The 18,852-nt window shown below is 37.6% G+C and overlaps 1 protein-coding gene across 7 annotated transcripts in view; it reads right to left on the reverse strand.

Moving 5' to 3' along the window:
- Nucleotides 1-18,852, reverse strand: part of PTPRG (protein tyrosine phosphatase receptor type G) — a 731,369-nt gene that overhangs the window by 558,178 nt on the left and 154,339 nt on the right. The window lies entirely within an intron of this gene.

The following is an 18,852-nucleotide window of genomic DNA, read 5'->3' on the forward strand; positions in this document are numbered from 1 at the left end:
CGACTACAACATATGTGCGAGGGGAGCCTTCACACACACACACACACAGATACACACACACATATCAGAGGTGTATGTATTTATGTATGTATGTATGTATGTATGTATGTAAGTATGTATGTATGTATGTATGTATGTATGTATGTATGTATGTGTTTCCTAAAGACTTGACAGAATGAAAGGCAAAAAATTAGAAAAGAGAAGAGCAGAATAAAACTGCATTCTTTTAAAACAGTTTCATGCTTCATGGGACCCTGAGGCAAGATTAAAAGAGTTGGGACTGGCAGCCAGGAAGGTTTTTTTATGAAAAACTGCAGGAAAAGTAAATTAGCCATGTATCCACAAACAGTTATTGTAGATTAGTGCTTTTCTACATAAGCAAAGTAGAAGTAGAATTTCTTAACCAATGTATCATGTTAAAATCATTCATGGAAGAGACAAGGAGGAGGATTCTGGGTTTTGTTGTTCTGTTCAATTATTTGTAGGAGACAATCTGAGAGAATTCCTCCTGTTTTAAGGCACAATTAAGATTCCTGGAGCACAGACTGCCTATGATACAAGAATGGCAACCAAGAATCCACAATGCAACCTCAAGAATAATGAGAATGTAACAGAGGCAGCAGCCAGAAAAATGGAAATGGTGTTTTATTTTTGCTAAATTTAGCAATTTATGAGGAAAAAAATAAAAGGCCTGGCAAATGCCAGCACAGAACAGCCTTTACTGTGCCGTGTTTCCCCGAAAATAAGACAGGGTCTTATTTTCTTTTGACTCCCAAAATAAGCACTTGGCCTTATTTTCAGGGAGGTGCAGGAGGTGCGAGCATAGCCACCTCATGGCTGCTGCTATGTTGCAATATTTTTCTGGAGGTCTTATTTTTTAGGGGAGGGCTTATTTTAGCACATGCACTCAAAAGCCCGATTGGGCTTATTATCCAGGGAGGTCTTATTTTGGGGAAAACAGGGTACTCAGACACTAAACAGGGTAAGACCTGGTTAGTTCTTGGATGGGAGACTTTCAGAAAATTCCAAGGTATTTGGAGAGTTTAAAAAATACCAAAAAGGAGGAAACGCCTGGCCATGTTGTTGCTAGGAGAGCTACACGGATGTGACCAAGGGTGAGTTTATTTTAAAGATAAGACAGATAGAATCTAAAGCTATTCTAAACGTATTTCAGAAATAATCCACAGAATCTATGGCTCTATGGCTGGATTAAAGCATCATGCTAAGCCAAGAGATCTTCTTGTTGTTGTCTGTTTGGCTTAGAGTGTTATATAAATACAGCAGCTGAGACTTCTAAATAACCCTCTGTTGTCAATGGTAAATAAACGGTGGGGTCTTTGGACATCTCTGAGCTTGGCTGCTTTCTTGCAAATATTTCATTATCCAACTAGCTAACATCATGAAGTCATAGTTCTGAAGAACTTGTGAAATTGTGAACTTGTGAAACCTGGACTGGATTCCAACATTCTGCTAAACCAGTGTTCTTCAAACGTGGTAACTTTAAGATGTGTGGACTTCAATTCCCAGAAATCGCCAACCAGCTTTTCCAAAAATAACAAATAAATATTTAAAAATAACACTGTGCTAAATTGTGGCCTGCTTAATTATAATTTATTCTAAGTAAACTATAATTTATTCATATATAGAAGAGAATATTTGTAGGTGCTTGCTTGCAGATGTTTCATTACCCAAACTAGATAACATGTTGAAGTCCATACTTCTTTAAAGTTGCCATATTAAGGGGGGGGGGGAGAGAAACACACTGGTTTAGCAGAATGTTGAAACCCAATGCAGTTTTCACAGATTCTTCAGAGACTAGACCAGTCTATGTGGAGAGCAACAAGCAAGCATCAGGGGAGAGTGGTTTCTTTGCAACATACCCTTCCAGAGCTGTAAACAATTCCTGCTCCCCAGCTGAACGTCCTATTATCTCCTCTGTCAGCTGCTTTCAATGCACACCTGTACAACCCCATTAGTGACAAAGCTCCTGCAATATTAATGGTTGCTTATGTGGAACAATAGTTTCCCTCACAGTTCATGGAGTAAAATATTCTTATCATGCCCAATTTCCTTCTATTTTAATCAACATGAAATGTCAGATCCAACACACTGAGTAAAATAACTCTCTCTTTATGTCACACAGTCACCGTTAGCTGAAGCAAAGAAATCTCACACTGTTTATTTAACATTCTAATCGGCTTCCCATGTGCTCTGTCTCATATTAAAATTTTCAATCAAATGCACTTGATAAGTGCCCTCAGAGGTATAGTAAAGCAAATCCTCCCTGAATATCTTTCACAACTTTTGGAGGTTAAGTTAAAGATATACCGCAAAACAAAAGGCAAGCGTAAAAAATGGTTTAGTCTGAACACCATTTCCTGAATAAACTGTTACTCTACATCAGGGATGTCAAACTCGCTGTGTCACGTGACATATCAGGACTTTTCCCCCCTTTCGCTAAACCGGGCGGGGGCAGGGTCAGCGCATGACACATCTGGCCCGCAGACTACGAGTTTGACAGCCCTGCTCTACATACTGTCTATCTTACTATTAAAATACCATATCTGATACTAGTGCAAAAAGCCCAGAATATTAAAGATAACCATTCAACCTGTAATACTACATAATTTTCACTACTTATTTTTTATTTTAGATTTCTTGCTATGTTTCTTACCAAACAGAAATTTTGCCTACTTTGAAATCATGTTACTGATTATTAAACAGATTCTTAATTCAGCTCAGAACCATAAAATATGAATTTACCTAACTTAAAATAATGGGAGTTTATTGTACACAGATGCACAGACATACATCTTAACCGTTATGCCCTTATGAGTTAGACATGCCTATGGTTAACTCAGTTTACAAGCTATTGTGGTTGGCACATGGATATATGTTGCACTGGTGTATTTTTGTTCTATAGTATTTAATTCTGAGGTCTGCAATTACTTTTATGATGTAGTTATGATTTCCAACTCACCATATTTCCTACATTTTAAATGAACATGCACAATGAACACACTTCAATGTATATTGAACATACAAACCTACAAGCATATACAATCCGATAAGCATATACAATACACAACACACAAATTTACAAACACACACAACATGCAATAGAGAGTCCAGAATGCGCCTTTTGTTTCTATGTTGTTGAACGGTTATTATGAGGGAACTCTATATTTAATTTGGTATTGTCTTATGGTTTAACATGTTCCATTTATTATGTTTCATAAATGATTAGCCATATAAATAGGCTAAATGAATAAATAAATGTATTTACAAAGATGTGCTTCCTCAAGCACTAATCACCAAGTTACCAATGATTAAAGCTTAATATTGTGTGGGAGGAGAGCTGACGGCACGACATGCAATATTGGTGCTCCAAGATTGCAATCAAATTTCTGCCGCTGGACGGTCCATTTGAACCTAAACCATCCCGCAGAGACAGTGATTGAAAAGGGCACCTCCTGCTGATCTCAGGGACACCGCAAAGTCCCTGAAAGATCCAGGAATAGCCCTTTTTTCTGGCGACAGAAACACAGCTAATGAAGCTGCTGAAGTTGGGACAGCTCTGGAATGGGAAGAAAGCGGAAAGAGAAAGTGTGTCGAATTGGTGAGGAAATTTTATTATTAGAGGAAGAGACTGCCCAAGAAAAAAAATTAAGTTAAGATTGAAGATAGAAGACTGTAGGTGGCGAGATTGATCTGCATTGAACTTAGTGTGTTATCCAGTTTCTTTTTTTTTCACGGATGGAACTTTTGCTCCCTATTTTTTAAACTGAATGGATTAATTCTTTCTTCTTTTTTCACTTTTGCTTATACCTATGGATTAAAATTCTCCTTTTTTATAATGCTTGATTGATTGGATTGTTTTTTATCTCTATTTAAGGTTTTTTTTTTCTTTCTTAAGCTTGGAATATAAAGAAGATAATCATAAGAATTATAAAGAGGGTTGTAACAACAGGAGGAAAAGCAGTTACACTGCCATTAGAGGCTGGATACATTGTTTTTTTCTTCTTTCCCTTTGATCACTTGAGATTCAAGGTTCTTTCAGTTTGTTTACTGACAGTGATAGTAGGAAGAGCACAAGTTGTTTATACAGGTGCCTTTTGGAAGTTCTATCACTAGCTATTGGAGGGAAGACAACATTTTGACTTGAAAGATAATAAATGAACCTGTTTGAAGTTTATTAAAATAACTTTGAACCCTATAGTGACTGTCTGCAAAATTGAAAGAATGGCTCAGCAGGAAAAAGAAACTGTAACATTGCAAATGATTATGTTTGAAATTCAAAATCTATTAGTTGTGACAGAGAGAATTGAAAAGAGATTGGAGAATATGGAATACAAAACAGAAAAATCTGATGGAGAAACTGAAAATGTTTACCAAATGAAGAAAGTGGAGGACAGAGTTCAAAAGATGGAAGAAAAAAATGAGCAAAGAGATAAGAAAACTGTGGATGCTGACAAAAAAGTGAGCATGGTTGGTAATGGCAAGAGCGGAATATGGAAAGGGGAGATAGATGGATTGGAACTCTACCTCAGACTTCAAAGCACAGAAGAAGAAAAGAGAGAAAAATTGATGGAGATAAGGAGAGAAATCTTGACAGAAGCACTAGTGATAACCAAAGATAAGCTGATGGAAAGAACAGATGTTGGGTTTCAAGCTTTTATGAGATACGAAAGGAATAACATGTTGCCAAGAGAAGTTCATACAAGATTTATTAAGAAAGTAATAAGAAAGTAACTAGAACATTAATGCTACAAATGGCAAGAGATATAAGACCATACTATTACTGGAAAGATACAGGTTGATGCAATGAAAATGTATAATAAAAAATTAAGCTAAATTTAGTTTACTAGTAGTATGTATAAAATGAAGTGACAATAGCTAGTTAAATAATGATTAATAATGCATACATATAGATATATTAACTTGATAATATGAAATTTTATATAAACAACACATGGAGATTATGAGAGGAGATTTAAAAGTTTTATCTAGAATATGTTATAAAGATGTATTGTGGTTGGATGATCTTAGGATGATTTAATAGAATGTTATCATATAATCCTATTCTAGATTTTGAATATTATATATAAAAGACTTGTAGAAACAATTATAGTCAAATTAAGGTTGAGATATAATAATTGTGATATACATGAATATAGGTGAATTTAAAATATGTGATTTGATATGAAAAGCAGGTGATGACTATGGAAGAGATGCATGGAAATACTGTAACCAACTGACACACTTTCTACAATTTGTAATGGAAGATGGGTTTTTTTAATTTTTATTTTTATGTAAGTTTGCCCTTGTTCAAAAACAAATAAAAATTGTTTTTTTTTTAAAAAAACTTAATATTGTGTGAAGCTTCTTATCTCTATTAGATTTTATGTTGTTACTCCAACAAATGTTAGATATAAAAGTTATTTTTGATCCCCAATTGCTAAACACATTGACATAGCAACTCTAAGAATGTCTGTTAGTACAAATAGGCAAAAAATAACTTTATTATTAGAAGCCAAAATCAAATGCATGTGCTAATTTTTATCTGTAACCTAGCAGGTTTCTGCTCAGTCATGTTATCCATATTCCCAATAAATATAAATATGGATAACAATAATAACAATAATTCTTTATCGATTAGTCATATGACTGTTAAAAAACAACAGAAAATAATGCCACGTATGCAGGATATTTATCATTCCTAAATTCAACCAGAATTTGTTCTAGGTAGTCTATCCTCTTCAGATCGATCTTTGACATTTCATTTTCCCTAGTAATATCTAAGCCTATTCCCTCCAAGAAGTATGAACAGCTTATCCTAACTGTCATACTTAGATTTTAAGTAAGGAAAGGATCTAAATGCACGTCCCTTTCTGCAAATTATAGTTTAAAATCAAACAGGTAAACTCAATCTTCAACATCTGGTACAATATATGTTCTCAGTCTTCCTTCAATTGAAAGTGCATGGAACTTTCATATATTACCACACAATTGAGCTGTGCAAAATATGCTCTAGAGCAGGGTTGTCAAACTCAGTTTCATTGAGGACCACATCAGGGCTGTGTTTGACCTTAGGGAGGGCGGAAGGGATGTGTGGCCAGCTTGACATCAATCATTTAGCCTCCGTTTTCAGGCACAACAGCCTCATGCAGCTCTTGCTAGCTAAAACAGGGCTCAGAGAGGAGGTGTACAGCCTGCCCAGGCTCCGTTTTCGGCCACGATGGCCTCCTGCTGCCCTCTGCCAGTGCAAATGGAGCTCTATTTCACTGGCAAAGGGCTGCAGGAGGCCATCATGTCAGAAAACAGAGCCTGGGAGCTCTGTTTGCCTGCACCCCCCCTCCATGAACTCCATTTTTGCTGGCACAGACACCTTGGGTTGGTCTTTTCTGTTTCCAGGGTGGTCCTACGGACCAGACCTAAGCACACTGTGGGCTGGATCCAGCCCATGGGCCTTGAGTTTGACACCCCTGCTCTAGAAAAAGTTCTTCTAAAATTTTGGGTCTTATAAACTGGGAATAAAGGGAAAGGCTATTATAGATCTAAAAGGAGATGCTCTGCATTGGTAGGATGGAATAGATAAATAAGTATATGCAGGAATATATTTTAGTTTAATTGATTATATTTATTATGGCTGTTCAGTCTTGAAAACTCTGGATTGGTTACAAAATCCAAATAATAAAAACTTTTGCCTCCCACATAACATGCCAGTCCAGACTAACAAAACTAGAACAATAAATAAATACAACAGGTCTCACCACAAATACATAACAAACCCATTAAAGTTAAGCTCTATTTTTATTAAGGATGGGAGGATGAAATTGTATGTCAGAAAGAATAAGGTAGTGTTACTCAGGTTGCTTTACATGCATTTAAAAGAAGGAATCCAATAGGTTTACACTATTATGAATTGGGAAATCTCAAATTTGTTACCTTTGGGACTTAGAACCTACACAGACTGAAAGGAATTGGGATTTACAATTTGGACAGATTCTATAAACTAGCTGGGTATATATTTTTCTCAAAGTAATCCTAATCAAATATATATAAGCGTACAGATAAAAAAGTGATAGTTGCATCTTATGCTTCAGTGAATGGTGAAAGTGGAAAACCCAGAGTTGAGTTTTGAAAAGTTGTGCAACTTTTTGAATGAATGCTATCCAGGAGAAAAAAATTGCTAAATGACATAAATCAATGTCCGTAAATAGGATGAGATGATGAGAAATGGTGATTCAGACACTGGAGAATTGGTGAACGTCTGCTTACAATTAAAAATTGCCTAATATTCGTGAGTATACATAGAAAAGAAATACACATCTAAAACTGTTATCCGTACGAATGTTTCTGGTGAAAAATAAAGCAAAGTAGAGGAAAATTAAGATGATAGACATTTTGAATATGGGGCAGACCACTATTTATAGCTTAAAGCAGGCCTCCTCAAACTTTTTAACAGGGGGCCAATTCACGATCCCTCAGACAGTCGAGGGGCTGGACTGGCTGGCTGGGCATAGCTAGGAAGTTGTGTGACTGGATACGCGTGGCCAATTTAGCAAACCATTAAGCAATACACACCAATAAAACTAATTTGTTATGCGCCTGGGGGTAGAAATCAGGTTAGTGAAGGAATGTGGCTGCCTTAATGTGCGTGTATGAGGGACGTCTCTCTCTCTCTCTCTCTCTCTCTCTCTCTCTCTCTCTCCCTCCCTCCCTCCCTCCGTGTGTGTGTGTGTGTGTGTGTGTGTGTGTGTGTATGACTTCCTCTCTGTCCCTCCCTCTCTGTCTCTCTCTCTGGAGGCCAGATCTGTTGTGGGCGGGGCAGTCTTATGGTCCCACGCAGGCTGAATTAATGGGCCGTAGTTTGAGAACCCCTGGTAAAGAGTGAATCTTGGGGACAGAATCAACATGAAATATAAGGCGGGGGGGGGGGGGAACCAGCAGAAACAAAACTACTGAAATGATAGAGTCTATTGATGAGAAAAAATACATTTAATAGTACCATTATTCTGAATATGAGACAAATTTATAGTATAATGCAGCGGTCCGCCCAACCTTTCCGGCTTTGCAGACCAGTGGCAGCCGTGGGGGGAAAGAATGGATGGTTCCATGCAAACAATGGGTGAGCACGTACCCACAGTTCGAGTTACACAGGCAGCAAGTGTAACTCACCTAACCACTTGTGGAGGCGAGGTGCACATGCATGCACTCACCCACCGCTTCCACAGTCTGGTTCTAAACAGGCGGGACTGGGACACAGCCCAGGGGTTGGAGACCCCTGGTATAATATTACTTGCCTAGGATTCATAAAAGAAAGAAATGGAAAAGATTAAAACAAGCAGATAAAATGCAATAGCAATAGCACTTAAGACTTATATACCGCTTTGCAGTGCTTTACAGTCCTCTCTAAGTGGTTTACAGAGTCAGCATAATTGCCCCCAATAATCTGGATCCTCATTTTACCCACCTCGGAAGGATGGAAGGCTGAGTCAACCTTAAGGCTGGTGAGATTCAAACTGCCAAATTGCAGGCAGCCAGCAGTCAGCAGAAGTAGCCTGCAATATTGCATTCTATCCACTGTGCCACCGCAGCTCATGCAAAAAATAAAGATTTTTTTTTAAAAAATGAAGACTTGAAAGAAAGTCTCAGTAAGAAACCTCTAGCAAAGTGAATTATAGAGTTAAAAAGAGAAATGATCAAAGATGTGGAATGAAACCGAAGTGAGAAAAAACTAAAAGGAGTATTTGAGAGGTTTGTATGGAATATTAGTGATATACTCAAGAACAAAAATTGGAGTGCTATAAATAGTGTTGAAGAAAAAAATATGATGAAAATGAATGTTGTAAGAACCTTGGAAAAAGTGATAAAGATAGATGGTATGACTAGAAAAATGTTCAAATGTAGATATAGTTTATTATGAAGTGATCTGCAAATTATTTAAAAATGTGCTTAACAATTGGAAAGTTGACATTTTTCTCCTATATAAAGGGAAAAGTAGCAAAAATTAATAGGAATAGTGTGTTACTGGGAAGATGTAAGAAGTCACAGTGAGCAAAATCTAGGAACTGCAGTGAGTCATTATAATGGGTAGGAACGTGCATATTGTTTTACTGATCATCAGCAGGTCACTGAGAAATGAATATAAAAATGTTCATTATATGTTGTCTAATTTGAAGAAATCTGAATTATAGAATGCTTAGTAGAAAAACTGAGTTGATGGTTGGTTGCTTAAGGCCATAAGAGTTGTTATATGATGGAATTACAGCATGCACGAGAATAAATGAAATTCTTATTCAATGTTTAACATTGAGCCGAGAGAAATCCAAGGATATCTGAGGTACCTTTGATTGTTGAATGTATTTATGGATATACACCCAAATAATGGAGATTCTCAGTCATCCAGGTCATGGTTGTCCTAAAGGTGCTTGTTCAAAAGGCAACTGGACTTCCTTTGTTTTTCCTTGAAGATGTTTTGCTTCTCATCCAAGAAGCTTCTTCAGTTCTGACTGTATGGTGGAGGATGCAAGCTGCAAGGAATATAAATCCTTCTATCCTCCACTATTCAATCAGAATAGAAGCTTCTTGGATGAGAAGCAAAATGTTTTTAAGGAAAAACAGTCCAGATGCTTTTAGAAAAAGCCCCTTTGGGGCATCCAAAGAATGGTCCTTATGACATTGGAAGTGCATGGGTTGGAGACATGAATACACATGAATGTTTGCATGCATTCAATCATGTCCAATTATCAGCAGCTCTATGGACCACTTCTCTCCACATTTTCCCATCTTTTACATCTTCTTTCAGTTGTTTTATGCTCTGACTGGTATTGGCTTTGACAGTGTCTAGCCACCATGTTTTTGGTGACCTTGTATCCTTTTAATGCTGACCAATCTGAGCTTAATTGCCTTCTCCAGGGAGTTTGTTCACATGCCATGGCCAAAATAAAGTAAAGCAGAATTTCATAATTTTCGCCTTCCAGCAAGATGTCTGGTTTTATATGCTCCAGTACTTGCTTGTTTGTCATATTTGCTGTCAAAAAATGTGCAAGAGCCTTCTCCAACACTACGACTTGAATGATTCAATTTTCCTCCTGTCTAATTCTTTCACGGCCCAGATAGCTATGGAAAACACAACAGCATAAACTAATCTGCATTTATTTCCCAGGCTAATGTCCTTGGCTGTTCCCTACTCGTTTCATGTTCATCATTGCTGTACGATCCGGTATAATTCAACACTTTATTTCTGGACTGCATTCACTGCTTTGATCCAGCTGCGATCCTAGAATCAATAGAATCCTAGTGATTCTAGAATCAATAGAATCTGATCCTAGGATTCTATTGATTATGCCACTCGGTGTAGTACAGCTCAAAATGCCTTAAAAACACTCTTAATTAAGATTTCCACTTTCTCCACATTACTTAAGAACCCACCGGCCTTCTAATAGAGATATTACTGGATATCAATCTTCTGGTGTACAACAGACCATAGGTAGATGGAATTCCTTCACTTATTTCAGTGTTTGCCAGAATTATTTGCCGAAACTAGAGAATGCAGCGATGAAACAAAGGAGAACATACATAGAAAGACTTAAGACCTTTGCCTGACATTTCAACTGCAGTCCTGCACACAGTTCATTAAGGCTAAGGATTATGGAACTCAAAGGGCCTTAACTTGGGGGAAGAATTTTTAGGGCTTTGCATTCAATATTTAATCTACTTCAACATTAATGGATTGTTTTTCATCACAAATGTGCAACATCCCTAGTATTAAACCTCAGAATTATCTGGAACAAAAACACCAATCTGGCTTTTTATCATGAAAGCCCAACTCCCATTGTTTAGTCATAAAGAAGAAGTTGAATGTATGTTAACAAAAATAGAAGGCAGTGCTGAATTGCATTACCAGTCAGAAAATGAGACAATCAATGTGGGTTGCATTCCTTCCCTACTGCATGTCCCCAATTGCTCTGGAGGGTTGAGAGGCTATTCAGAATAGATTTGAGAAATAAGCAGAGATGATGCATGGTAGAAGAGAGCAAGGTGGGGAGGCTCCTAAGCTGAATAGAAATTCCCACAAAATGGCCAATGGTTAAATGACATTTTCTTTCCCACTTATTCTACAGAAAACATTCTGTAGAGAGAATATACAATACGATCCTCCCATCAGAGTATCTATTGGGTTCCAGTTGTTTTTGCACTGCTTAAAACCTGAACATTGTTAGAAATATAAATCAATAAATTAGCACAAAAAAAAATTTTTTTTTGCAAAAGATTCTGTCTGACGAGCAGTACCAAAAGACCTTAATGTAAGACAGATGGTCCAAATTAACTTCCATAAGGATAGACAGAAATGGAAATCTCTTAAGAGCATACACAATACAGTATTTCTTCTGGTTCCACATTCATAGTATTTCCAAGGTTTTCAAGATGAAAATACTAGTCTGCTAATTCATCACAGTGTTCCTCTTATAATTCAGAACTGGGAAATACATCCAAATATATAATTGCATATGTCTGCATTTTTAATATGTGTGTGGCTTTAAGATGTTTAATGTTATATTTTTATTCTGTTTTTAAATAACCTCCCTCTGGTTTAGCATATATTTTTATTACTATTATTAACAGCTTTGAGATTTTCAAAATAAGAAAACATATCCACCAGACGTGTGTGTGTGTGTGTGTGTGTGTGTGTGTGTGTGTGTGTTATATACTTTTGAAAATAAATAAGTAGCTTTATACATTCATATGAGATCAGATGCCTCGGCTATGAATAGATGTCCATGCATGCAGAACTGAAATGTTTTATCAGCATAACAAGAGGCTGTTCTCAGAGGATCAAGTATTATTATATAGGCCAGGGGTGGGTTGCCAATTGTCAGCAAGCATCTCCTACTCACAGAGGGCAGGTGGGGTGAGGTGGGTGTTGTGGCCCAACCACGGCCGGCTGAGCTGTTGCTGGAATCTGACAGCGATGAACACTATGAGACTGCCCTGGAGGCTGAGGAAGACTCTGGGGGATGTTTGGAGTCAGAGCAGGGACTAGAGAGGCCTATTGGCCACCAGATGGCGTCTGAATCAGGGAGCAGTGAGGAAGAACAGAGGGAGGCTGTCCCTGATGCATAGGGCTGAGAGGAGGAGGCAGCAGCTTTGGAAAAAGGCTCACAGAAGAAAATAGGAATTGGCCCTTCCCGGAAAGCTTATAGGTGGGGTGACAGGAGGGGAATTTTGCAGGGAACAACAGTTTACTAATCCAGGTGTAATGAAAGTTTGGGAGAATTTCGTGAGTTCAAGCCTTGTTTTCATAGAGATAACTTTCTGGGCTCCTAGCCAAGGGGTTCCTTATCTCTCTCCTTAGTTGTGACAGACAGCCAAGTCTGTGTCAGTATATATTAGAGACTTGGGACAGAACAGTGGGTGGCCCTGAAAATGATCCAGAAAAACAAAGACATCCTGCTCCTCTTCCCTACTTGGAACAAATTACTCCAGAAAGATTAGAAGGATTAATGCTTCAAGGCAGGGGTAGGTTCTGGCAGTTGCTACTGCTGGTTTGCTCAGGGACGCGCCATGCACACGCATGCACAGTACATTGAAAATTGCTCTACGTATGCGCAGAAGCAAAATACAAGATGGTGCTGCCTATGACACTGCCGGGAGAACCGGATCGGGGGCCTGACAGGCCTGGGTCGCAGCCGGTTCCAGTGACCCAGGCCGCCAAGCTACTACCGGTTCAGTCGAACCGGTCCAAGCTGATAGGAACCCACCACTGCTTCAAGGGAGCAGGAGCTGATCTTCCTTACAAACTTTTCTGCCCAACTTCCCCAGAGCAGATCCTTTACAGCTTCTGTCTTGCTAACTTCATCCTCTGATCTTGATTAGGCAATGAACAGATCCCTCCTTGGAATTCTTTTCTGCGTTTTCTCATCACCCTCTATGATTGCTATGTTGTTCTTTTTTTATACATGATAACAGCCCATAACTGTCTGGTTTGGCTCTGCAACCAAACAAGACAAACATAGACTTCAACAGATAATTAGAACTACAGAAAAAAAAATTGCTACCAATCTGCCTTCCATGGAGGGCCTGAATACTGTACAAGTCAAAAAGAGGGCCCCTCGCATCCTGGACATAAATTGTTTCAACTTCTACCATCAAAACAAGTCTTAGGGCACTGTACACCAGAACAACTAGACAGAAGGGAAGTTTTTTTTCCCGAATGCCATCACTCTGCTTAATAACTAATTCCCACAACACTGTCAAATTATCTATTAAGAATGTATTACTATTATTCTTCTCTTCCTTCCTAGTATCTATCTCTCCCCACTTATGACTATAATCATGTTGCTTGTATCTTTCAATTTATATTGTTTTTATTGTTTCCTAGTACGATTTGATAGCTTATTAGTAACCTTGACTATCACTAAATGTTGTTTCTTTTTATTCTTGATGAATGCATTTTTATTATCCTTATGTACACTGAGAGCATATGCACCAAAGACAAATTCCTTTTGTGTTCAACCACACTTGGCCAAAAAAGAATTCTATTCTATTCTATTCTATTCTACTCATCCTCCCAAATCTAATAACAAGCAACCCACCCAGCAAATCTATATGAAATATAATTTAGCATATAGTTCCTGAAAAGTATTATTATCATCAATGCATTTATGTAGTTCTGCAATATATGCTTGGCCAAAGTGTATAAAAACTAAACTAAACAAGTCATTTAAAAAAAACAATCACCAGATCTATAGTTGATGGCAATAAATTTAACATATAAATTATCAATTAATATTTAAATAAATGCTGATAATAAATAAATCAAATATATCCAAGTAAATTTATTTTTGAGCAGATTATGAGCAACTCCTGTATTAATTTTGGTGAAATAAATTAAAATGTAGTAAATTGCAAGTAATTAAAATATGATGCAATTTATTGCAAGCCTAATTTGATATTCACTTTTTTCAATCATTGCTTATATGTTATTTTCCTTTCCATACATAAATAACTATGGTTCGGTAAACAGTCCTGTTGAGATACAGAACTATTCTTTTAAAAGAAAACAATCTAAAAGGCAATTTGTTAGGATCAAGATTTCAATTTAATAGGTGAAATAATTTAACATGTTTCAAATAAACTAATAAACTTTTCCCTTTGAACCAAATTACTTTTGAAATAAAATTATTACAAGTGAACCATTAAAAATATCCTAATATAAAAATGATCAACTTTTCCTCAAACAACACACACACACACACACACACACACACCTGTGTTTATCTTATCTGGTCTATGGAAAGGTATTCCATAATGTGCTGAAATATTTCATGGACATTGCTATGAATGAACAACAGCAAAGATCAAACTTGATGAATAATATAATTTGGAATGATGGATGGGAAGTAGCAATAGCAATAGCAGTAGACTTATATACCGCTTCATAGGGCTTTCAGCCCTCTCTAAGCGGTTTACAGAGAGTCAGCATATTGCCCCCAACAATCCGGGTCCTCATTTTACCCACCTTGGAAGGATGGAAGGCTGAGTCAACCCTGAGCCGGTGAGATTTGAACCGCTGAACTGCTGATCTAGCAGTAGCCTGCAGTGCTGCATTTAACCACTGCGCCACCTCGGCTCTAAAACAAGTAGATCTTGTTTTAACTTCTATTTAAAACAAAGGTATTAGATATGAGCCATGGTGGCGCGGTGCAGTGGTGGGTTTCAAAAATTGTTCAAACCTACTCTGTGGGTGTGGCCTCCTTTGTGGGAGTGGCTTGCTGCCCATGTGACCAGATGGAAGTGGCTTGCCACCCATGTGACTGGATATGAAGATGCCGACGACACTTGTCAGAACCACCTTAAATTACCTCACACACAGCACTGGCATGCATAAGAATATGATGTAAACTTGTTTTTTAAAAGGCATCTTTGGTTTGCGTTAAAACAACTTCAACACACGCAATGTTCTGATTGCACCACAAATGCAATAGTCATCCTTACCTTTCACAGAGGCACTGAGTTTTATAAATATGAGCATGATAGTGTAGAATAATCATTTCCAAGGACCAGTGGTGGGTTTCAAAAAAAATTTGGAACCTCTTCTGTAGGTGTGGCCTGCTTTCCGGGTCCACTGGTGGAACCTCTTCTAACCAGTTCGGTAGACTTGACGAACCAGTTCTACCGAACTGGTGCGAATTGGTAGGAACCCACCTCTGGCGCAGTGGTTAGAATGCAGTACTGCAGGGCTAATTCACTGCTCATTCCAGGAGTTCAAATCTCACCAGGCTCAAGGTTGACTCAGCCTTCCATCCTTTCAAGGTCTGTAAAATGAGGACCCAGATTGTTGGGGGAATATGCCAACTATGCAAACTCCTTAGAGATGGCTGTAAAGCACTATGAAGTGGTATATAAATCTAAGTGATATTGCTGTTAGAATAACATCTGCATTAAGTGTGAAACTAAAGATAGTTCTTGCTTAATGACCATTGGAGGTTATGGCAGACTTCTCAATGCTAATTATAACCCACTTGGAAAATGGCAGCTGCTATCATGGGATACCATGTGGCCTACCTAGCTGCTTCTTGGGGTGCTCAATGTGGCCCAGCAATGGATAGCCTACTTACCTTCACTAATGCTGCTGCTCATTTTTTGAGTGCCGCTTTTGGGCTCGAGTTGTATATCCCAGCAACTAAGTGGTTGCCCGCTGTGCAATTCCGGAAGTAGCTGCTCAGAAAATGATAGCTACATGTGGGATTGCAGCACGATCCCAGCAATAAACCTCATGTTGGTTTGCGTGACAGGAAAAGCCTATGGGGATCCAGTGGGATGGGAAAAACAGGCCCAAGAACTATGGGGACCCAAGCAAGGGGCAGGAAGCAGAACATTGGGGTGTCTCGGGGGAATAAAAGGCAGGAGGCAGAGATGAATAGATGTGGCAGGCAACTATTCATCTTTCAACTGGATGGACTTGTTAGCTTGAGTTGAGAGAGAAACTTTTTTCCAGGTCTGTTGGTGCTCCTAATAAAGGAATCTTTGAGTTAATTTCAGAGGGTTTGTTGTGTTTGGAGAGCTGGGTCAGAACAGGGAGGCCTTGGGAGATCCAGGGCAGGAAGTTACCCTGCACCTCGCTTAACGACCACATCAGGAGACAGGGATCGGAGGATCATTAAGCAAATCATCAACTGGGACTGTAATGGCCAAAATTCTGTTAATGACAGGGAAATACTACCAGCAAAGTTTGGTTCCTGTATGTCATTCTTTTTAACCACCTAATGGAGCTGTAACAAATCAGAGCTAACAAGATTATGTCTCCTTTTCTTTGTATTTCATCTGCTCTCGTGCCACTTTCAAATAAGGGAAGGAGCAGGCAAGAAAATGTTCTAGCTGATAAACGAGACCTTAATACTGGTGAAAATAAGCTTATCTATCTAGACTCAATTTACAGGGCATCAAGGAAAGGTTTATTCCGCTACGTTGTTCAGTAACACTGATGCTGCAATCAATCAGCAAAAATACCAGCATTTTCAGGAAACATAACCTTTGCAAGAAGCTAAGAAGCTTGGAAGAGGACCTAATCAGCAAGACTGGGATGGAATTTGTTCATTCTCTCCAGCTATAGGGCATAAAAGATGCATTCTCTAAACATATCAGATGATTTAGGAGATGTATCAAAAAGAAGAGCAAATTCATTCAGCATCTCTCAGATCCATGCAATCTACTGATCTAATGGCCCAGCATTCAAGGCGAAGAAGAAAAGCAAAAGTGATGTAAACAAGAGAAGTTATAAAGCCACATATTAAAAAGGGCCTTTTCAACACAAAAATCATCATTTATTTTGAATGGGTCCCACTGTCGATTTTATGAAACAAGAAGGAAGAGCTCAAAGGCAGGAAATGGGGGAAAGCAAAGAAAAATCCCTTATCTATTTCTGGAAATGCTTTGGTAAAATTGATATTTCTACTAGTGTTGTGGGAATTAGAAAGAAACAGTTCTTTCTCATGGAACTGAAACTAACAGGTTTTATGAAGAGGAGAAACCGGAAGTGTCGTGGCAAGACCAGTTGGGAAAATTAGCAGGCTCCAATGAGAGCCACAAAAATTCACCCGGACAAACTGCTGTCTGGAGTTCTTCGGATCACAACTGTGTGTACAGATTTAAAGTGACAAAAAAAAGTAGACAAGGGGGAATGTCCCCCAAAAAAGAAACAACCAAACAGCAAGAAAGGGAGGAGACTAGGAAAAACCCTGGGGAAAGCTACTAGAATAATAAAATTAAAAGTGAGAAAAAGGATTTTGAAGAAAAGATACAATAATCATAAAAAGAAGAAAACAAAGAAGATGAGGGAAACAAGAAAATTAATAAGAAGTGGAATATTTGAGAGCCCAAGAGAAAATGGTTAGAGGAGAAGGAAGAGAAAGAAGAGATATATTAGTAGATTAAAGGGAATAGTATTAAGATTGTTAATATTATGTAGCTAATTAAAATATAAGGAAATTATAGTAACATTGTTAATTGTAGATAATTAATTTAATTAAATGCTCTCTATGTTAAAATTTAATTTGAAGATATATATTGCTTATAGTAAAATAGACCAACAGATGAAATATGAAATAATAATTTGGTTTAACTTTGAAGGGACAATTAGTTTATGTATTAAGAAGAAAATAAGTCTAAGATGAAAATATGGAAAGAGAATAATATGGCTGAAATTGGAAACAGAACTATGATGTAAAATGAATTATGTATATGAGAGGATGTAAAAAAACAACACTTTGTTTAAAAAATGTTAAAATTTGTAATAAAAGTAAAAACCTTTAAAAAAAGTTTTATGAAATGGCTGGTTTAAATTTGATCAGTCTAAGGATTCTCCAAGACTTCTGTGCTAGATTGGTCGTAGTCCATGACGTAAACAACAATTCATTTAGTGAAGTTACAAAGGCACTGAAAAAAGTGACTTGGGATCATTTTTCACACTTACAACCATTGCACCCATAGACCAAAGTACAAACACTTGGCATATGACTCGTATCTATAATGGTTATGATGTCCCAGGGTCTTATGACTGCACTGGATTTTAATCGTGACCAGCAGGATGGTAAGCGTGAGTACCTGTCGTAAGTCACTTTTTTCAGTGCTATTGTAGCGTTCAATAGTCACTAAAGAAATGTTTGTAAATCAAGGCCCACCTGACATAATCTTTCAATGCAGCAAAACAAGTGCTTCCTTTCCTCTTGAGGTAAAGATTCCATTAGAATATTCATGACTGGAAGAGACATGGTAACAAGGTCAGCAAATGAATAGGCATAGCAATTAAGTCAGCCAATGGGAGCTTAAACAGATCTGAATCTGTGCTGAGAATTGAAACTGAAACAAGACTGATCTCTCTCTGCTTTGAACTCTTGATTTATTTATTATCAGCATTTATTTAAATATTAATTGATAATTTATATGTTAAATTTATTGCCATCAACTATAGATCTGGTGATTGTTTTTTTTTTTAAATGACTTGTTTAGTTTAGTTTTTATACACTTTGGCCAAGCATATATTGCAGAACTACATAAATGCATTGATAATAATAATACTTTTCAGGAACTATATGCTAAATTATATTTCATATAGATTTGCTGGGTGGGTTGCTTGTTATTAGATTTGGGAGGATGAGTAGAATAGAATAGAATAGAATAGAATAGAATAGAATAGAATTCTTTTTTGGCCAAGTGTGGTTGAACACAAAAGGAATTTGTCTTTGGTGCATATGCTCTCAGTGTACATAAGGAAAATAAAAATGCATTCATCAAGAATAAAAAGAAACAACATTTAGTGATAGTCAAGGTTACTAATAAGCTATC

This window comes from Thamnophis elegans, chromosome 2 (genome assembly GCF_009769535.1).
Source record: "Thamnophis elegans isolate rThaEle1 chromosome 2, rThaEle1.pri, whole genome shotgun sequence".
Classification (NCBI taxonomy): domain Eukaryota; kingdom Metazoa; phylum Chordata; class Lepidosauria; order Squamata; family Colubridae; genus Thamnophis; species Thamnophis elegans.